Below are 21,838 nucleotides of genomic sequence, written 5' to 3'. Positions count from 1 at the left end.
GTGATGCAGTTACCTTTCGAAGTTGAGAAACAACTATACTTAGAAAAGAGTTCAATACATGTGAACAGATATTAAAATAAAGTTTTTTTTTTAAATTCCTTCATTACATAAAAAGTGATGAGATAGAAAAAAATGACATGATAAAATCAACTATCAAGCAGTGAACTGCAACTGATGAAATGAAATTCCTAATATTCTTAATCATTTAAAAGTAAAGTTAAGAACTACCTGTCATTTCAAATAACTTTTCTAAAATAGAGGCTATATCTGCTTGTATATATTTTGGGAGTCTACTTTGGGTTCTACAATCTTATCGATGCAAATATAAATGGGCTGGAGACCAACTGGCAATTTGCTCTGAAATATTAATTACTGATTTTTCCTTCTTGGCTCTGCTTCTTCTTATTATATTTATCTATCTAGTATCCCAGATGTCATATATGAACATGTATTTAAAAAATTGAAATATACTTTTCTGTTTATGACATAAGGTTTATGATTTGTGCTTGCTTTTAAAATTTAATAACTCAATGTTATATATATAACATGTGCCACTTCTGTTACACACAGGCACACACACACACACACACACACACACACACACACGTGATTTTGGCATTCTATTTACTTTTTATAAGGAAAATGTTAAAAAAATGAATATTTATAATAAAATAGTTCATGTGAAATGGGATGTTTCTTTCATTGTTAATAAAATACAATAGAAATTCATGTGTAAGAGGTCCACAGGTTAGAGAATTATACTAAATGAAAATGGAAAGACACTAGTATGACCCTGTCTCATTTTCAGTGCCAGTATAAGAACTATTTAAACTCCATATGTGTGCTTTTCTGTTGTTGTTGTTTTGTTTCTATTTTTAAGAGCTTTATTACAGGAGGTTAATGTTCAGGACACTTCAGAGCACCTAATACTACTTCTAATCAGATAACCGGTTTTTGGTAACTGGTTTAGAAGTGTTCCTTGAGAACTTTTTCATATTGGTTTTCAGGCAAAAGTGCTACTTAGTGATTGTGTAAGAGGTGTTAACTTGATTAAACGGTTTATCCTTAAAAACCTGAAACACCAATCCAGGGATAGCTTCTAAGGTAGTCGTACAGTGTCTCAGGTAGCTTTGGCAAGTTTGTCTGCTGACTTTCGGTCCTGTGTTTCTAAATGCAATGTGAAATTCCCTCACCCCAGCTGGGCTACTGACTGTTTTAACTTTTCAGATAAATCAAAGACCTGCTGGTGAGATTGTCTGCATTAGTAAGAGAAGCTCAGCACGTTCACCCAGTATTTATTCCACAAAAGCCCAAGCAATTTGCAAACCAAAGAGGACTCAAAATATGAGCCTTCTAAGAAAGGCATAATATTGTTGGCATTGTACACCAAAATCTTCTATGTTATTAAGCGGGATAATTTGGCACTCAGAAGGTCCTTCATCGGAACGTTGTAGCCTTTTGGGTGTGTGTTAAAGGCTCCAAGATTCATTTTCCCTGCAGATTCTGTTCTTGCTGGGTTCATGGCCACTGTTAGGAATGGCTCCTGGAACTGCTGATTGAGCATCTGAATCAGGGGTCCTCAAACTTTTTAAACAGGGGGCCAGTTCACTGTCCCTCAGACTGTTGGAGGGCCGGATTATAGTTTAAAAAAAACAACTATGAACAAATTCCTATGCACACTGCACATATCTTATTTTGAAGTAAAAAAACAAAACGGGAACAAATACAATATTTGTATTGGCATGTGGCCTGCGGGCCGTAGTTTGAGGACCCCTGACTGAGTACTGACATGGATCCCAGAAAGCCAGAAGCCATAGTAAGAGGGGGGCCATGAAACCAGCCAATTGCATTTCCAAGGCGGCCAACCTGTTTGGTGGTTTCTATGCACTTTGCCATGTACTCACATGCAGCTGCCTCAGCATTTACTCGGGTTACAGCGCCCTCTACAGGCAAAGCAAAACTGTTCGCAAAGACCATCATTTTACCATCCATCTTTCCCAGCATCTGCCATCACTTCCAAGCTGCTTCCTGATCTGGCGTGCATCACCATTTTCAGTAGAGCCAATGCTGAGATTTTGCTGCTTCTTCTTGTTGTATTTGTAGATTTCATAGATGCCCTTGGCTTCCTTCATGTTGTTGGTCAATTCCCATGTTTTCTAAGCAATACCGCTCCAGATGCATCCACTGCTAGTAACTGGAGAAGCTGTGGCCTCCATGATCAAGATGCTACCTTACCTCGCTAGGTGTTTGCGTGTGGGGGGTGTGGGCTTTGAACCTTCAGAACCACAGGTGCCAACTCATACTAGCCATATATATAATTGATTTCAGAGAAGAAGGGAGAGGGAGAGACAAAAACATCAATGATGAGAGAAAATCATTGATCATCTGCCTCCTGCACACCCCCTGCTGGGGATCCAGCCCATAACCCAGGCATGTGCCCTGACTGGGAATCCAACCGTGACCTCCTGGTTCATAGGTCGAGGCTCAATCACTGAGTCCCACCAGCCCAGTTTAACTCAGTTTTGATGATTACATTGGTTACTGTTCTAATTCTCAATAATAGGCTACTTGATTTTTAATGTCAGACCGCTTCAACTTCCTAGCCATTTTTACTTTGAGGATTTTAGTTCATATATTCATATGAGCTTTATAGGTATGTATTTCTTTATCATTTTAAATAACACGCATTAGCCTCTATTTATTGTTCTGTCATCATGGGATGCTGTCCCGTAAGCCACACTATGTAAGAGAGGGAATAAATGTCATTATATTTTCTGACATTTCTTATATCATCCACACATTTATCATCACAGCTATGTATGTCTATTGACAAGGTTTGACATAAGACACACCTATTCTCTTCTAGACAAAATTATTTTACTTTATAGAAGTTTCTATCAAAGTATGCTATATTCAGGCATTTGGGGTGTTAGCTAAGCACATTCTAAATCTCTGCAACATGCACACAAACTTTAACTCAAAAACAACAACAATAAAACACTAACCCCAAACTAAAAATCACAAAAGAATCTAACTTAAAATTCAGAATCTCCTGGCATAGAGCACATAAAGTGCAAATCAAACACAAGTATACCTAAAAGAAAGGAACACAAGAGGCAAACATTTCTATTCATTAACACATTCACAAAAAAGAATAATATGAGTTCGAAATGAGAAGGCAGAAATAAAACTGCTTAATGAAGACTCTTTGTTCATCATTTCCAATGCAGAAAGGCAGAAGCTGGGGCACATTTCAAATAATGCACTCTAAATGATATTAGAAGATCAACATATCCTGAAAAAATCAAATGAACAGGTCTTGCAGGAAGGGCACAATGACAAATAGCTGAGTTCCTCTTCCTCCCTTTCCTATGGCTTAGGAAATGTGAAAACAGGAGAAATAAACTTCATGGACCTTTCAAGTTATGTAAAATAACCAATCAAATGCTAAAAATGTTGCAGAATGTCTGCACAGTGGCGTGCCAATAGGACCATAATAAAACAGCACACCCATTAAAGGCTGTCTTGTAATTAACTTCTCTCATGGGATAGGACACTCTGGAGACAACATTGTGTAGAAATCCAAAGTCTACAGAGGCCCTCCGGCTAAGAAGGAGGCCTAGAAGTCCAGTGAGGGTGGGAGAGTTATTAATTGATAGGAAAGCTACCCCCCAGGGATGCTAGGTACTGCACTGGGAGGAATGCCTGCCATCGAATCCTTGGCAGTGCACGAGTTTTTATAATAATCAAACGATGAAAGCACATGGAATATCCTATGGGAGCAAAAGGCTTGAAAAATCATAATATATCCATATCACAGAAACTTATGCCCATATTAAAATAATAGTGTGAGTCAAGAATGGACAATTGTTACTTATCAGTCAGTTCTGGCACACTTCCTGCTTTTATAAATAAAGTTTTATTGGAACACACTCACACATTTATTTAACTGGCTGCTTTTAGTTGCAATGGCGACATTGGAGAGTTGTGGCCAGCAAAGTCTAAAATACTTATCTTCCCCTTTACAGAAAAAAAAAACAAAACATTTTCTTATTCCTGGAGGAGCAGAATTGTCACCCAAAATATGATTATTTTCAATAAATCACAAGACTCAGGAGGAACCTTTGACTCCCTGACTAATCACCTAAAATAATTTAGATAGAGGACCTACCCAAGAAGGGAGATAACATCATAGATATGCATAGTTTAAAATGAACTAAGTGTGACCCATAGAGAGGAACCTAGAAAGCCCCTTTGATTGGTGCTCTCTTTGTCTCACTGTTAAAGATGTTCCAGCAAACATTTATTTACAAAACATTTGCTTTTCCATTTCCCTGTGAATTACCTTACCTGTCATTTGAAGTCCCCAACCACAACCCCCCTTCTTCTTATCTCAAGACATATAAGCTTCAACTGGTTTGTCTGGTATTCTTTAGGGAAACATGTACACACATAATTACATTTGTTTATGTTCTCCTGTTAACCTGTGCCATGTCAATTTGATTATTCCAGGAGAAGCAGGAGAAAAAGGAGGGCAAGTTTTCCTCTCCTCCCCATTAACATAGAAACATTTTTGTTAGGTAATATTAAGTGAAAGGGGAAGTTAAAAAATTGTACGCTAAGCTTATATTTTTATGTACCTAAAATTTGTGCATGTGTTTTGTATGTATGTGTATACATTTGTGAATGTCTGGAAGGGTAAGCACTATAATATTAGAAATGGGTATCTCTAGGATTATTAATGGCTTCCATTTTGCCATTATTATCTACTTTTAAAAAATTACCCATAAAGAAAATATATTACTTATGTAACAACAAAAAAAATACATTAAAATGCAAAAATGAGCGAAATCACCGAGGTAGGTCTTAATATTGGTTTTATAATCTTTGGTTCCAACAGCGGAATTTTCAGAAGAGGAAAATGAAGCAGGCTTGTGTTTCGGTAACATGGAGCTTGCCAGCCTCAAGGACTACGTGGGCCTCATTCTAGTGCAGGGCAGGCTGCAAATTATTTCAAGGTTCTATGAGTTTGATAGCAGTTGTCTGGAAGGGGGACAACTGCTCATTCTCAGCTGTGGACTCACAAGCATGGAGAGACTGCTATTTTCATCTGCGCTCTTTCCATTGCACACAGAACATCTGTCACAAGACTGCTGCCTGTTGCGGCAGCAAAGGCTTCTCTCCATCTATAAAAGCCCAGCATCTGCTACAGGAAAGGAGATCAGACAACGACAACCAATGTGTCGATACTTACCTGTACCAGACCTACCGTGATGAATTAATTTTTAATAACAGTAAGCACTGCAGCAATGGATATAATAATGATGGTATTGTCACAATGAGCTAATTATTAATATTAATACTAGGAAGAGAGCCAAGGGAAGGTCAGGCATTAGAAGCGTGGTCATCTGGGCAGCTTCACCAGGAAACTGCAGCTTCATGCTCCCCGGGGAATTGCTAGTCCATTCCCCGCAGATCCCCGGGGGGAGGAATCAAACAAAGGGGGAGATGGATGCATGCACAGTGAAGTCAGAGGGAGACATGGGTGCATGCACAGTGAAGTCAGAGTGAGGTAGGAAAGGCACTTGCCTGTCAGTGTAGCCTGGGGAACAATGATCATTGGCTAGGAGGGTGGGGCCCATGCAAGCCTGTGAAAAAAATTGGGAATACATAATCCCCTGACAAAAAGTTCCCACTCTCTTGTGCTCTGGCTCTTGTGAGTTCTCTTGCTCCATGACCTGCACTCACCCGTGAGCTATCCTGCCATGTGGACACAAGATAAGCTAGCCAGATGCTGGACTGGCCTGTGCTTTAATATGGAGTGGAGACTCTGGGCACTGGCTTAATTCTAGCCCTGCTGAAGACAAGATTAGACATTTCCATGGTGGGAGGGAAGGAAATGGGACCCTGAAAACCCAGGGGTTTAATTCAACTCGTCTTCCCAGGTGAGTCTCAGAAAATTCCTTTCCTTGCAACCTCTCTAGAATTTCACTTCCACTGGTAACAGGTGGAGATGCAGAAGGCACCCCACTGATAACAATGACTACATAATATATACCTACTAGAGGCCCGATGCACGAAAATCACGCAAGGGGCTTGGCCCTTGCAGCCCTGGCTTCGTCTGGAAAGTTATCCTGATGGTTGTTCCGCTGTCCTGCCGCCTGGTCTAATTAGCATATTACACTTTTATTATTATAGATATATGTGGTAGGTGTATATTATACCTATGTGTGTACACATATATTTAAATGATTTGTGTTTAGCCTATCATTTGAACTAAAACAAACTCTTATTCTTAAAGAAAGAATATGATAATATATTTGAAAGATTTAAACCTCTCTCATAATTCTTGCATTTTCATTTTCAGTATGACCTTTCATTTTCAGTAGACTGCAAAGTTTGGCTTTCATTGTTAAGTAGAGCTTTGCAAATATTGCCACAAAATATCCCCAAGTTATTTGAGGGTACTGAGTACTTTTTGCAAAAAATCAATGGAATTCAAATGTAACTGTAAAACAGTGCCTCAGGTTCACTTTAAGTGCCTGGGCCTTTAAAAAACAACAACAACACACAGTTTTCTGTATATCATTTTTTAATGGATTAAAACTCTCTTATGTCTGCTGGTTCAAAGGATATGGGTGAAATCTGGGACTCAGAAGGAATTAATTTGGGGCACCTAAGGGGTGGGTATTGTTGATATGGAAGAAAACAGAGTATCAAGGGTAAGAGCATAATCTCTGGATCTGGAGTCAGAATACTTGGGATTTAACTCTGTTTACTGCCTGTAAGAAACTGTGCACGTTTCAAGTCCTCCGTTTCCTCAATGTTAAAGTGTAGGTGATTGCACTACGACGTAGCTCTCTCATAACGTTTTTCTGAAAATCACAAGGGTTAATACTTATAAAGTGGTTAGCACAGCAGATGGCATATATCAGACTGCAAGTACTATGTATTGGTTAAATAAATGGTAGCAAGTGTGATGTTTATTGAACGGTCATGATGGGCCACCAAAGTAAAGTCACTAGGAAGAGTGAGCATGACTTAGGAAGGGAAGACGAGTTTGGTTGTCAGCTGAGGTGTAGGCCAGACATGACTTAAAAAAAAATTCAAATAGGACAAGACATTTGTGAATTCCAGCTAGCCTTGTTAGAAAATGAGTACAAGCTAAATATCGAACTGAAAATTCTGAGTTGCCAGGAGAAATGCAAGTAAATTTTGATTTACTCTTACCCTGACCATTCTAAATGTATACAAGGCAATCTATGTAGAGGGCATTGGACTCTGATAGTTTCCTGTTTATTATCCTACAAATGACTAGAAGGCACAATCCGTTATGCCTTTTAATAATCCATTAATATTAAAGTGTTAGTGAGTGCCCATAACCTTCACTCATACCCCAAATCCCCACCTTGGACACCCAAGCTATTGAAACATGTGATGCTTCTTTTAAAACTTGTTTGATTTCAATCTATTTTAGTACCTGAATGTCACTGTTATTAATCTGAATTTCTCCCATTTATTACTCAATAGTGTTTTCTATTCTATAAAACTATATAATCCCTTAGTGCTAATTAGATGTCACTTAAATCTTTCTAATGATGTAAAACTGACCTGCTTATTCATGTTGTATTTCGACCCCTTCTGGACTGTGATTGCTTCAATCAGTGAAAAATGCTTTCATTGAATCCCATTCAGTTACATCAATAAGTTATTAACATAATTATGTAAATGCAGTGCTACATTGCTGACATTACTAGATAATTTTAGATAAATACACATAGCTTCAATTATCTACTTTGAATCTCAACTTACAAATTTTATGTTTAGAGCAAAAAATATTTCTCAGCTTATATAGCTTTTGTTAGATAATATATAAAAATTCTCATTTATTTCACTATAGTTTATAACACTTATACTTCCATCATTTCAGCTTTACATAATTACCTATATGTTCTTAAATACACACACACACACACACACACACACACACACACACACTTCTATTTTGTGACTTAAACCTTAAGTCCTTTCTAAAATTTCATCTAAGTAAATGAAAATTCATCATCTAATAATCTTGACCTACTCTGAAGAAAAGAAAATTGTAAACAAATACCAACTCAAATAACTCTAAAACCAAAATAGATATTTGATATGGCTCTTTTAGATCATGTAATTTTAAGGAGAATATTGAGATATTGACTGAGTACATAAATAAGTATGTTAGTGCCCGGCTGGCGTGGCTCAGTGGTTGAGTGTCGACCTATGAACCAGGTGGTCACAGTTTTGTTCCAGGTCAGGGCATATGCCCCCTTTGCAGGTTCTATTCCCAGTAGGGGGTGTGCAGGAGGCAGCCAATCAATGACTCTTTCTCATCATTGATGTTTCTAGCTCTCTCTCCCTCTCCTTGCCTCTCTGAAATCAATAAAAATATATTTTAAAAAAATAAAATAAATAAGTGTTTTAGTACTAAAAACTCTTCTTTGATCACTGTGATGAAAACAAAAGGGAAAGTTATTTTTTAAAAAAAATGGTGTATGCCTACAGCTATAGTAAATACATTTTAGAGTAAAATAATTTGTAGAAAAAAAGGGCATAATACTTTTAGGTTATTTTCTTTTCTTCCATCATTTAGGAAAATCTAACCCATATCATAGAGGTAGATTGTCAGACTATTTAAATCAAAACCTACCTTCAATGAGAAAACAGACTCCTGGGAACTATTGCTATGATATTCCTATCTACCTTTTCCCCTCATCCTGACATACTTGAGCATCATTCCTAATGCTCACTTGTCCCATATTAGCTTTCATTTTCTTTATAGGCATAGCGCATATTATCTGCTGCTTAACTATTGCTATTCTGATCACCTTCACAATATTCTTTTTTTAAAAGTTTATTTTTGATATTGATTTCAGAGAAGAAGGGAGAGGGAGAGAGAGATAGAAACATCAATGATAAAAGAGAATCATTGATTGGCTGCCTACTGCATGCCCCCTACTGGGGACTGAGCCCACAACCGCAACCCGGGCATGTGCCCCTGACTGGAATTGAACCAGGGACCCTTCAGTGCACAGGCCGATGCTCTATCTACTGAGCCAAACCAGCTAGTGTTCTGTGTGGCATTCCCGCCCCCTATCTCTCCTCTATTTTGGTTTATCCCACATACTGTTGACCAAGTATTAATCCGGAAATAAATAATACCAACATATTACTTGTACAATAATAATAATAAAATAAACTTTAATGATTCCCCAAAGGTTACTCAATAACATCGAAATTCCTCTGGAAACCATACTCTACTCAAAATCAAAGTATGTCAATACATTATTACATGCCACTTTCAACAAATATCCATTATTTACTGCAAAAGTCTATGGTGAAATGAAAAAAGAGGAGAGAGAGAGAGAGAGAGAGAGAGAGAGAGAGAGAGAGAGAGAGAGAGAGAGAAGAAAACCTTGCAGTGGGAAATGCTAGCCTCAATTTTGAACCTAAGTTCATTTTCTATTTCTAATGTAACTTATATTATGTGGCTAAAGAGGTACTTTTTGAATCACTGTCTACATTTCAGATGACTGTATAACACAAATTTACATGCACATATGTTTTAAATCAAGATTTTTTATAATATTTAAAGCATCTAGGTTTTATCTATTTATTTGGTTTTCTTGATATTCAAATATTGGAAAAGAGTAATAGAGGGTCTTTATATTACAGTGCTTCTCATAATCTAGGTACATTTTGTTGGTTTGTTTTCCATTTTGGTGCACTTTAATGTTCAGTGAACAAAGGTACATTAATCATAACTTTTAAAAATAAATATTTATTATGTATATTAAAAATATATAACCCTTGCTCAAATATTAACAAAAATAAAATTGATTGTCTCTAGTCAATGTAAACATTGTTCAGATCTTTTATAACCCCTTGTACATACATACATACATATATATGCATATATATGTTTTCTAAGAATAGAATCCTAACGTACTTATTTTTCAAACAGTTTTTTCACTTAACATCATATGCTCTACACTTGGCAGGCTTCCTAATTAAAAGTTATTCTGCAAGATAATTTGCTGTGTGATCCTAGGGGAGAAACTTAATACCATAGTGATTAAATTTGTTATCAGAAATATAGAAATAAAAATAATACCTTCTGTTTGGGCTCTTGAAAGAATTATATGCAAAGTACCTAGAAAATATAGAATGTACTATAAAATAATAATAAAAATATGCTACTATTTTATGCAAAGATAAATATGTTTTTCTGGAATAGTAAATAGCATGTATACATTTTTATTATTAGGTTGAAAACAATCTACAGGAACTAGTAGGGGCCCATATTAATGATAAAACACTGATAAGGTGCCAAATAGAAATTTAGAATGATATGATAGAGTGCTATTAGCTACAAAGAACATGTTTAAAGCACAATGTTAATTACAAAAGTTCAAACTAAACATTTATGGATTTGCACCAGGGGAAAACAAACTCATTTGCATAACATATAAGTAACTAGTCTAATTAAATGTCTTCCTCCACTCAGTTGTTTCTCAATACAGAATATTTTCTATAAGTATGATTAACAGAGCGTTAATATCTTTGACTATCAAATGTTATTGTGAGTGACTAAGAAGGCCTTAAAGTTCTCAGCTTTACTAAACTTTTGATAGGTTTCTTTCTGACTTTAGACTCCTAACTTCCCTTTTCTTAGAGCAAATTAATCCAAAAGGCAATGTAATTTTAAATCCTTTCTCTACCTGAAGCCCCTTTCCAGTGTTACAAGCCAGAAGTGCCATTTACAAGGATCTGAGAACTATGTCCTTGAAATGTAATCATCAAGCAAGAGAGTGTGCCTCTCTGAAAGTTTCTGCGGGATGGTAAAAGCCTAGCTTTGGTGAGAGTTTTACTTCAAATTGTAAATGAAATCAATTTTGTCATCTCATCTTCTTGTAAGATTTCTCTTTTTTAAACAGAGACACAGTGGTTCTGGATTTGAATGGCTTAATCTATAATTTGGGACCAATTACATGGTTAAACTTTAATTTTCTATTTGTAAAATGAAATGTATAGTCCCTCCCAAAAAGGGTGGTTGTCAGGGTCATAGGAGATAAGTATGTAAAGTGTTTTAAAGAATGATACATAGCAAAAGCTCAGTAAAGGTTAGAAATAGCATAGCCTAAGGCAGGGGTGGGCCACCCCTGGCACGTGTGCCAAACATGGCACGCCAGTAACTTTTACTGGCATGCAAAAACCTCTCTTATAATCTTCCATTTACAATTTTTTTCTTCATATCGACTTTTTTATTTTTCAGATAAATTCAGTGTAGGTGCATCTTAGATAAATAAATAATTTTACATAACAAGTTATCTTAAAGACTATAGACATGGCTGACTTTGAAATGTAGTTGATTGAATTTCAGAGTAGCTAAATTTGGAAGCAGAAATTTATTGACCTTAGAGTTGAATTGGAAAACATAGAAAAAAAGCGGTAAGAGACAGGAGTACCAGAGAGAAGTGTCGAAAACAAACTATTGAGGACTTGGAATGCCAGTCCAGAAAACATTTTCTGTTTAAAAAACTTTGCAACAGCATTACTCTCCATGTTTTCATCCACATACACTTGTGAATCTTTGTTCTCAGTGATGAATTTTGTTAAGTCTCATAATAGGAGTAGCCTGACAGATGAAAGTAGTAGCTCGTGCATACCTCTGAAGGTCACGAAATATAAAACTGATGTAAAATCTCTGTCATCAGTGATGCAGCAGCAAAAGTCCCACTGATAATATCAAACAGAGTCATAAAGTTTTCTGTTGGACTATCAGTGTACATGTATACATTAAAAATTAAATGTATTTTTCATCATTTACTGTGTTTTTTGTCACTTGAATGAATTTGATTATTTTTTCAAGGTTCTTCACATATGTACACCTTAAGAGATATCAAATAGGCGTAACACGTTCTCAAAAAATTAGGGTTGGCACGCAGAAGAATTTTGAGTCAGAGATTTTGCTGGTTTTGGCACGCACTCACAAAAAGGTTGCCCACCCCTGGCCTAAGGACTTGAATAAGCAATTACAACTTTAATCTGTAAATCAGCAGGTGCTCCATGTCAGTTGTAAATTGTTTTAAAAAATGCAAGTTGAAACAGTGAAATGTTAGTTTTCAGCAACCCAAGTGTCATAGATTTTTTTCAAATGTTTCATCACAGTTGGAAACTGTTTGGCAAAGCAAATATTCTCATATACTAGGGGTGGAAATAGAATTTGTGACTATCTTTATAGAGGACAATTGACAGTAAGTATCAAAAAACTTTCAACATTGGTAAATATTAATCAACACTGATGTTAACAAAACATTGGAAGCAACTGAAGAAGATAAATAATATTGTATAACTATTCTTTCTTATATTTATTTTATTTGTATTTAATTATATATACATATATACATACATATACACACATACATATACAAATATACATACATATACACACACGTATACACACACACACACACACACACACACACACACACACACACCACCCAATGGCAAGTCTCCTTCCATCACCATTTATCTCCCTTTTACCCTCTTCTACCTCTTCCCACCACCTTTCCCTCTGGCAATCTTCACACTGTTTTCTGTGTCTATGAGTGTTTTGTTTGGTTGGTTGTTTTTTGCTTAATCCTTCACCTTTTTTACTCAGTCCTCCAGCCTCCCTTCCCTTTAACAGTTGTCAGTCTGTTTTCTGTATCTGAGTATGTTTCTATTTTATTTATTTTTTTCATTAAATTCCACATATATGTGAAATCACATGGTATTTGTCTCTCTCTGACTGGCTTTTTCCCTCCATTTAATAATCTCCAGGTCCATCTAGGCCAGTGATGATGAACCTTTTGAGCTCGGCGTGTCAGCATTTTGGAAATCCCTAACTTAACTCTGGTGCTGTGTCACATATAGAAATTTTTTGATATTTGCAACCATAGTAAAACAAAGTCTTATATTTTTGATATTTATTTTATATATTTAAATGCCATTTAACAAAGAAAAATCAACCAAAAAAATGAGTTCGCGTGTCACCTCTGACACGCGTGTCATAGGTTTGCCATCACTGATCTAGGCAGTCACAAAGGATAAGATTTCCTTCTTTTTTACGGCCCAGTAGTATTCCATTGTGTAAATGCACCACTGCTTTTTTATCTACTCATCTACTGATGGGCACTCGGGCTCTGGGGGGACATATGCTAAAATTGGAATGGTACAGAGAATATTAGCATGGCCCCTGTGCAAGGATGACATGCAAATTCCCACTATATTTTATATTTGTAAGTTTATCCCTAAATAGACATTTAGGTATCAAGTGGTATTCATAAAATTAGATCATGCTATTTAATGATCCCTCAGAATCAATAAAACATCAGTTCAGCCAAGACAATGCTAAGGTAGGGGCTAATGAAAGTCTGAAGGGCAATCTTTTTTATTTGACTTTTTAAATAAATACTTTTGACTAACTGGATTATTTCTGTTCTCCACATAGATAAAGGTTAAAACCATTGATTACATATTGGCTATTGAAAACAGCCTCTTGTCTAAGAACTGTCAAAGTAAATGGACTCATTTGTTGATGATGCTTTTAATAAAGACAAATATGAAGGATTTTATTTGCTCAGAGGATATAAAACTAGTGTATTATGGTTTTACTCTCCAAATCAACATTTTCCTTTTCATTTCCAGCACTCAATTTCATGGAAAGCATGTTTTATGATGAGTCTGCTTAAATGGCATATCATTAAACTGTTACATGTGGTTCATGTGAAGACACACAGAAGTTCAAAACTAAACATTTATGGACTTAAAAGCACCACAGGAAAATAAACTCAGACCCAAAACTTCCAAAGAACTGCTGCAGATCATATTACTTTTGGCGAAAAATTAAAATGACACCTGGCAAATATTTTCAAGGGACAGAGCCCAAATCTAATCATTTTCTTACTTAATGTCATTTAGGCTTAAAATAGGATAGTTTATCTAATTTGGGTAAAGGAACAGCTGGTGTCAATTCATTTATGCAGTATGTTTACTGTTTTCCTTGATACTACAGTGATAATTATAATTTTAGAATGGATAATTTTAAAGAATAACACTTCTTTCACAGTTTCTCCTTTTTGTAAAACCTCCCTCTACTTGACTCAGAAACCAATGAGAGCTCTTGAATGCTTTCAACTTGTTCACATCTCTCCTCCTCCTGTGTCTTGTAGGAACAAGGTCAAAATGATTGGGAATTATGAAAAATTAAACATGTCTAATTTTGTAGTGAGAAGTTCTCAAATAAGAGTATAAACTGAACAAGTGCCACACTTTGAGCACAATTCATAATAAGCACTATAACTTATTGACTTTAAAATTAAGGACAAATGACCAGCCGGAGAGGCTCAGTGGTTGAGCATTGACCTATGAACCAGGAGGCCACAGTCCGATTCCTGGTCGGGGCACATCCCCAGGTTGTGGGTTTGATCCTCAGTGTGGGGTGTGCAAGAGGCATCTGATCAATGATTCTGTCTCATCATTGATGTTTCCGCCATTCTTTCCCTCTCCCTTCCTCTCTGAAATCAATAAAAATATATTTAAAAAGAAAAACAACTAAGGACGCCTCATTTTTTAAGGTCACTGTAATGTGCAGATTTTGTTTACTAAATTCAAGATTTGTTGTTTCTGGAAGATGTCCTATTCACCTCCAAAGGTAAGAATTCATGTGTGCTTTATAATCAGGGATTCAAAATCCAGGCTGACCTACTTTGCTGACTTTTATGAAAACCATCATCAAGTATCCCATCTAGCATTGCCCACTTACAAGGCAAGTTCTCTTTTCATTGACTTTTAAGGAAGTATACAAAGTAAAAGGTAAAAATATAATCCCCTACCTCTTGGATCTTTCAGGTGAAAGTGTGCCAGTAGCTTTAGGCTCACCATTTACCCTCCATCACTCCTATTTTGCTATTTTCTAAGGTTTCCAGGCACCCTAGCACCTGTGCTCTCCCTTTTCTTTATTAATGTCAGATTAGCTGGGTTTATTCACACTCCCGGCAAAAATGAGAGACCCAATTGAGCACAATGCATAGGCTTAAGACACTCTAACAAGGGACAAAATGGTAAAAACAATAATAAAAAAAGCAATTGCAGTTTCCTAAATTTTAGCTGATAAAGGAGAGTTGTAGGATAGTCTCATCAACATCCTTAATTTCTCAGCTAGTAGACACTGGCTATGGAAGGAGAATGAAACCTTTCATGCTTTTGTAAATGCATTTAGTCTTCACAATGTGATGAATTCAAATGGTTCTGTACAATTCTTCCACAAAAATCACATTGATGTGTTTTCCTTGCTAACCTCTTCAAACAACTCATGTGAAATTACTATTATGCTGTTAAACACTGCATATTGCGTAGTATTGTGCATTTATTTAAAATCAATTTCTGACTAAAAAGAATTTGAGATGGCCAACTAGAAGAGCATGATACAAATAAGTTGATTTAAGAGAAATGGAGGTCAGAACTGAAAGAAAGAGACCAAATAAAACATGCCAAGAGCAAATGCTAATATAGCTGTTCTTATTAGAGATCAAGAATTTACCTTCATTGTGATTGTACTCATATGAGTCATTGAACATTTTAATGATTACCTTACAAACAAAGAAAATGTAAAATCAAAGTAGCATGAGTTAAAGCAATACATGTGAGTTTATCTGTTAATTAAAATTATGCTGGAAGTTAAATTACTCCAACTACATAAAGATACAGCACTTAATTAAATCAGTGGGTTATAATACTCATATTAATTTCAATTTTTAAATATTTTCTTTCATTATCTGGAAGGTGTCTAATAGGGGTCTTGTAAAAGCTGTGCTGAGCTTTGTAAGTATATCCATTACTGACAATAAAAATAAAGAATTTGCTTCATGTCATGGCAAAATATTACCTTGTCTTAGTTCTAGTTAGTTTTATCAAAACAACAAACAAATAAATAAAAACTCTACAGACAAGATATTCAAGTAACCTTTTATAAACTTATTACTAAAAGCACCATCTGCTGGTTACTAGAAACTGATGCATTTCAATCTGTCTGTCTTAATACATCCTTTGATAAAAGAATAGAAAAACTTTTCTCTTTGGCATGCCTGCATAGATTCCCCCTCTGCAAAATCACCAGCCTAGAGAGAGAGAAATTAGATTTTATTGATAAAATGTTTTAGTCTATGTGTGTGTGCTTGCAATAGAAATCAGTTTTCAGCTTGCCTTTAATTGGAAAACTTAGGTATGTAAATGAAAGTATTTTCTCTTCTAAATCAGTCTTACATAACCAAAAGGCAATTATAGTTCAGTAAGTGCAGAGGCCTCCCTCACAAGAGACATTATAAAATCTAAATAAAGGGTTTTAACTAGTCCAGCCTTCGGCCTAATTCTAGCACACAGTAGGTTCGAAATAAGTGTTCGCTGAATGAAGAAAGAAAGAAAAAAATCCAGCACTATGACTTGGTGTGAGATAAGACCAAACTGAGGGGGAAAAACACTCACATTTCAGAGTCATTAGATATTTTTAACCATGCCAAAATTTGATGTGTGGATTTAACATGAGCAAGGAAGGGAGTGATGCTTTGTATTTTTAAAGAGAGATCGTCACAGAAAGTAAATTTAGAATTTTTTGAGATTTCAAAAATGTGGCAAAGTATTATTCCTGAGAAACTTAATAGACGTTTAGTATGAGCATATGATCCAGTAGATTATAAACATAGGAAAAGAAATCTTCTGTTGCTGAATAGCTTTGTTGTAAACTCAACAGAAATAATTTTCTACATTCTCTTGAGAGCATTGAATTAGATTATTTCAAATTAAAACTTAAGATACGAAATTCTGACCTGTAGGAGGAAAATGTGGTTTTATGTGTTTTTTGTGTGTTTTTTAAATTTCTCCCCATTACAAATGGAGAAGTTGTTTCAAGGGTAATCAGGGTAAAGTCAAGTCTTACAAAATCTGTGTAGCTGGCATTTTAAATTGGGCCTTTTGTTTAGGAAAGCATTGTTTTTCAAATTGATGAATAAGGCCCTCAATTATACCCGCACATTTTTCTGGGATGGGATTTGGAAGGGTGAATACAACTTCTCCTATATAAGGGTAATCTCCTCCAAGCTTCACTATGATGTGACTTTAGTACCCCTCTTATGTGATCCAAATATACCTCTTTAAGTAAAATATATTGACATTAAAAACTACAAATCTGGAGCCTCTAACCCACTTTCAGAATAAACTTTTAGCGTTTCAGTGTGTGATTCCATATGACAGTTGAACTACAAAATGACTCTTCTTTCACTAAATAATTGGACAAATGTAACAGTTTATACAACAGATACTTTCTAAGTGTTTTGGAACATTTATGAATTCAATAGGGAGAAAAAAGGCTTTCATACAAACTCTGTAGGTGATGATAAAAAGCATTTAGCATAGCTTTAGGGGAAAAATGCTTCTGCCAGGAACACTTTCCTAGTTCTACAGTAAAAATAAACCTTCATAAATCCCAATAACAATAGAACTCTTCATCAAACAGGCATCAAAATTAGATTTAAAAAGTGAAATATCTAGAGTCTACACACAATTCTTAAAAATCTATCTGATTTTTGTATATATTAGTATATGCCAGAGAAGGCCCAAGACTGAGAGTTGGGACTTAGGGATTTGGAACTACATGAACTAGTATTTCTTTCCTTCCTTCCTTCCTTCCTTCCTTCCTTCCTTCCTTCCTTCCTTCCTTCCTTCCTTCCTTCCTTCCTTCCTTCCTTCCTTCTTTTCTCTCTCTCTCTCTCTCTCTCTCTCTCTCTCTCTCTCTCTCTCTCTCTTTCTCTCTGATGTTTCTGTCACTCTCTCATGGTTTGTTTGTTACATAGAACCAGTTTTGTAATAGAAATGTCAGTTTCCATTATGTTACATTGATATTTATATTAATAACAAAAACATTGTAAGAGTAATACTTTTTAGTAAAAATGCATTCGCTGTCAGTCTAACACCATTTCTCTCCATAGCATCCGGAAGTTCTTTGGGAGAGCCACCCTTCTTTCCATGGGATTGAAAACACAGGTTTGGGTGCCATCGGCTTCTGAGGAGAGCCCTGAGGACCACACGCTGCCCTCTGTGCTGCTAGTCCTCTTGCCCAATGAGTCCTCGCCCAGATTATCTAACCCAGCGGTTCTCAACCTGTGGGTCGCGACCCCTTTGGCGGTCGAACGACCCTTTCACTGGGGTCACCCAAGACCATCCTGGATAACAGATATTTACATTACGATTCATAACAGTAGCAATATTACAATTATGAAGTAGCAACGAAAATAATTTTATGGTTAGGTCACAACATGAGGAACTGTATTTAAAGGGCCAGAAGGTTGAGAACCACTGATCTAATGGCAGTCTCCTGTGATCATTGATTCCTGACCAAAGTTATTTCAAACAGAGTAAAGCACAGAATTTCCATGCCCAGAATTTGTTTGGTGGTTGGAGGGAAAACACTTTCACTCAAATAAGGAGACAGCACCCTGATAGCCACCATCATGAAACCCTGAAGGGATCCAGATTCGGCTGCTACTGCAGAAGAACAGAGTTGGAAAAATCCCAAGTCCTGGGGGCAACATCGTTCTAACCCTCGCCTGGATTTCATCTTACATTGTATTTATTAGTTGAATGAGCCGAACATTTCTCCTTATTGCTTATCCCAGCTTCATTTAGGCTTTCTGTTACCTGCAAACACACGCCTAACAATTAAAAGGCGTCGTGTTAAATACTGGCCTGGGAGGCAGATGCTTTTATTGCCTCCATTGTACTGACAGGAAAACAGATTTGGAGAGGTTCAGTGACTTCCTTCAGACCACACACCTAGCAAATTATGAGAGCTGCAAATGAAATACGTATTTCTGATTACAAAGTTCACACTGTTAAACCTTACACTATGGGTTCCCTAGTTGAGAGTGTGGCTGTTTAGAAAAGCCGTCCTGGGCTGGAATATTGGCTTCACCATTATTAGCTGTATGACCTTGAGTGAGTTGTTTAAACTCATTGGGTCTCAATTTCTTCAAAGGTAAGCTTGGGAAAAATAATAGTTTCTAACTTAAATGAGGATTATAAGAGTTAATATATATTAGGTGCTTAGGAAAGTACCTATATAATATTAATCACTTAAGATATCAGCTCTTATTATAATTATGTGTGATAAATTTAGTTTGTATATTGGGACGCACAACATGGAGGGAGACCACCCCCGTCTCCCAGCCCACATCACAAGTCTAAACCTAAGTTAGGCAGCATGGATGGGAATACCTGTCAAGGAAACCTAGCATATACGGATCAGAATCCTCCAACTCTGGCTAGCTCACCTGCCCCTGGAGAACGGGACCTGCTGGCCTCCTAAGGAAACCCTGCCCTCCAGCCAACCATGCCCTGCTTCAGTGTGGCCTGTCCCAGGGCTCGGTAACAGTCTCTCTTCCCCCAAACCCCTCAGGAAGCGTGCCCACTGCTTGGGAGGCACTGCACTCCCCCAGCCCTTTGATAAAAGACATCAAACTTGTTACTAAATTCTTTTAGTTCTGTCATTTGACACTAGGCTTGCATTTATCAGTTTTTTATGAAAAAGTTTTCAGATTTTTTCCTAACCAACAGAATACAGATTCTTTGGGCACATCTGCACTACCTAAATGCAGCTTTAAATGCATCTCAGCTGGAAGCATGCAGTTTTCATAGAGCTCAGATAAGAACAGCCACGATAATTCTGGTTTGGCCTTCTTATCCCAGATATATTTGACTTTATTAATTTGTTTTTCTCATCCTATATTTATTGAAAGCTTAGCTTGTGTTAAGTACTTTTGGAGAAGGGGGACTGAGTAGCAAACATAAAACAGATAAGGTTTTCACTTTCCTGGAGCTTAAAAGTCTTGTGGGGTAAAGGAGATAGGCACTTTGAATAGGTAAGCCCACCCACACACACAATCGTATTTCTCACAGAGTGCTACAAAAGTCACGTGTAGTGTACTGTGAGAGTAGGTAAATGGAGGCTCAAATCTAGTGCAGGAAGCAAGGGGAGGGTCCTCTGACGATGAGATTTATCTAGAACTAGCTTTATCTGGAGGAAATGGGTTAGTGGAGAAATAACAGCATGCACAATGGCTATGAAGCAGGAAGCAACTTCATGGTTTCGGGGAACTCTAGTGTTCTATGAGAGCAAAAGTAGAATGAGTTGGATGGACATATCATTACTGAAGTGGGTGGAGAGGTGGACACAAAATAGATCCTACTGCATATTGGCCATTTTATGGGATTTGTGAATTTATCCCAAAACTATTAAGTAAGGCAGTGTTGTGGTTTCATTTTGCTTTTTGAAGGAGCCACTGATTGCTCTGTGGAGGATGGCTGGGAGAGGCCTACAAGTAGATGTGTGAAGAATGCTTAGGAGAAAGTTAGAGTGGTCTTGATGAGGGAAAACTACTGCCTTAGCCAAGAGTGATGGGAGCGTGACAGAGGAGAGTCACTGAATTAATAACTATTTCTGAATTTGAATAAATAAAACTTGGTGATGAACTTCATGTAATTGGTGGAGTAAATGCTGTGGTGCCCCACCCAAGTCCCCTCTACTGGACCAGCGCTATTTAAGCTGTTTGCTAGGCTCACAGCCAATTTCTTCTACAGAGAAATTCAAGACGCTGCTTGGAAGTTAGATACCACCCTTCATTCTTCATACCCACACCCTAAGCCAGTGACTGGCAGTTTCCAAAGGACTGTCACCCTTGACTCAGAATGTCTTCTGTAGCCAAGTCCCTGTGTCAGTCTGCACTTCTAGGAAACCCAAAATAAGATAGCTGGGCAATTGGCAAAAGACAGATATTTCCAGAATGAGTCTCATTCTCCTGGCCAATGTAACTTTTGCACAGACAGTAGAGCTGGTTATGAAGATTATAGATGTGAGTTCATTTTGGAACTTAGTTTGAGACCCATATAAGCCAACCGAGTGGAGATGTCAAGTTGTTGTTTAGCTACAGATGACTCTAGACCAGTGGTTGGCAAACTGTGGCTCGCGAGCCATATGTGGCTCTTTGGCCCCTTGAGTGTGGCTCTTCCACAAAATACCACGTGTGGGCGCATGTACAGTGCGAATGAAACTTTGTGGCCCATGCACAGAAGTCGGTATTTTGTGGAAGAGCCACACTCAAGGGGCTAAAGAGCCGCGTGTGGCTGGTGAGGTGCAGTTTGCCGACCACTGCTCTAGACCTATGAAAGAAAAGGAAATAATAGATTGTATCGCTGTCATAAAAGTAAATGAGCATGGGAATGGGAGAGAGAATAACATGAGAAAAGCATGTTAAAGAGAAAACCAGTGGCTCAAAATGGAGTCACTTGTGCCAAAGCCCATGACACTGAACTTAGACTTAATACCTGACTTAACTGTAGTTTCAACATTCTCCAGGAATGATATTTTAATTGGACAGTCTGGAATTTTCTGGATGGCACCAATGAGTAATCTGTCACATGGAACCTCATCATCCCCCAAAGGAAGCTTAGGCAACCTGCCTGATAACTCACCCCTACCTTCCCTAAGGGAAAATATTCTGGCATGAAACAGTTCTTTTTATTTTCTTTCTTTTTTTTAAATATATTTTATTGAATTTTTACAGAGAGAAGGGGAGAGGGATAGAGAGTTAGAAACATTGATGAGAGAGAAACATCGATCAGCTGCCTCCTGCACACTCCATACTGGGGACGTGCCCACAACCAAGGTACATGCCCTTGACTGGAATCAAACCTGGGACCCTTGAGT

General features: G+C 37.1%; 1 non-coding gene and 1 pseudogene across 1 annotated transcript; one reads left to right on the top strand and one right to left on the bottom strand.

Moving 5' to 3' along the window:
* Positions 1-1,016: 1,016 nt before the first annotated feature.
* On the bottom strand, positions 1,017-2,216 carry LOC132213952 (COP9 signalosome complex subunit 5-like; annotated as a pseudogene).
* An 11,006-nt stretch (positions 2,217-13,222) lies between these two features.
* LOC132213982 (U6 spliceosomal RNA) lies at positions 13,223-13,324 on the top strand. The gene has a single exon (XR_009448095.1). It is a non-coding gene; the product is annotated as a U6 spliceosomal RNA (small nuclear RNA).
* The last annotated feature ends 8,514 nt before the right edge of the window (positions 13,325-21,838 follow it).

The sequence above is a fragment of the Myotis daubentonii genome, chromosome 12, assembly GCF_963259705.1.
Source record: "Myotis daubentonii chromosome 12, mMyoDau2.1, whole genome shotgun sequence".
Lineage (NCBI taxonomy): Eukaryota > Metazoa > Chordata > Mammalia > Chiroptera > Vespertilionidae > Myotis > Myotis daubentonii.
This window is presented reverse-complemented; position numbering and strand designations above follow the sequence as displayed.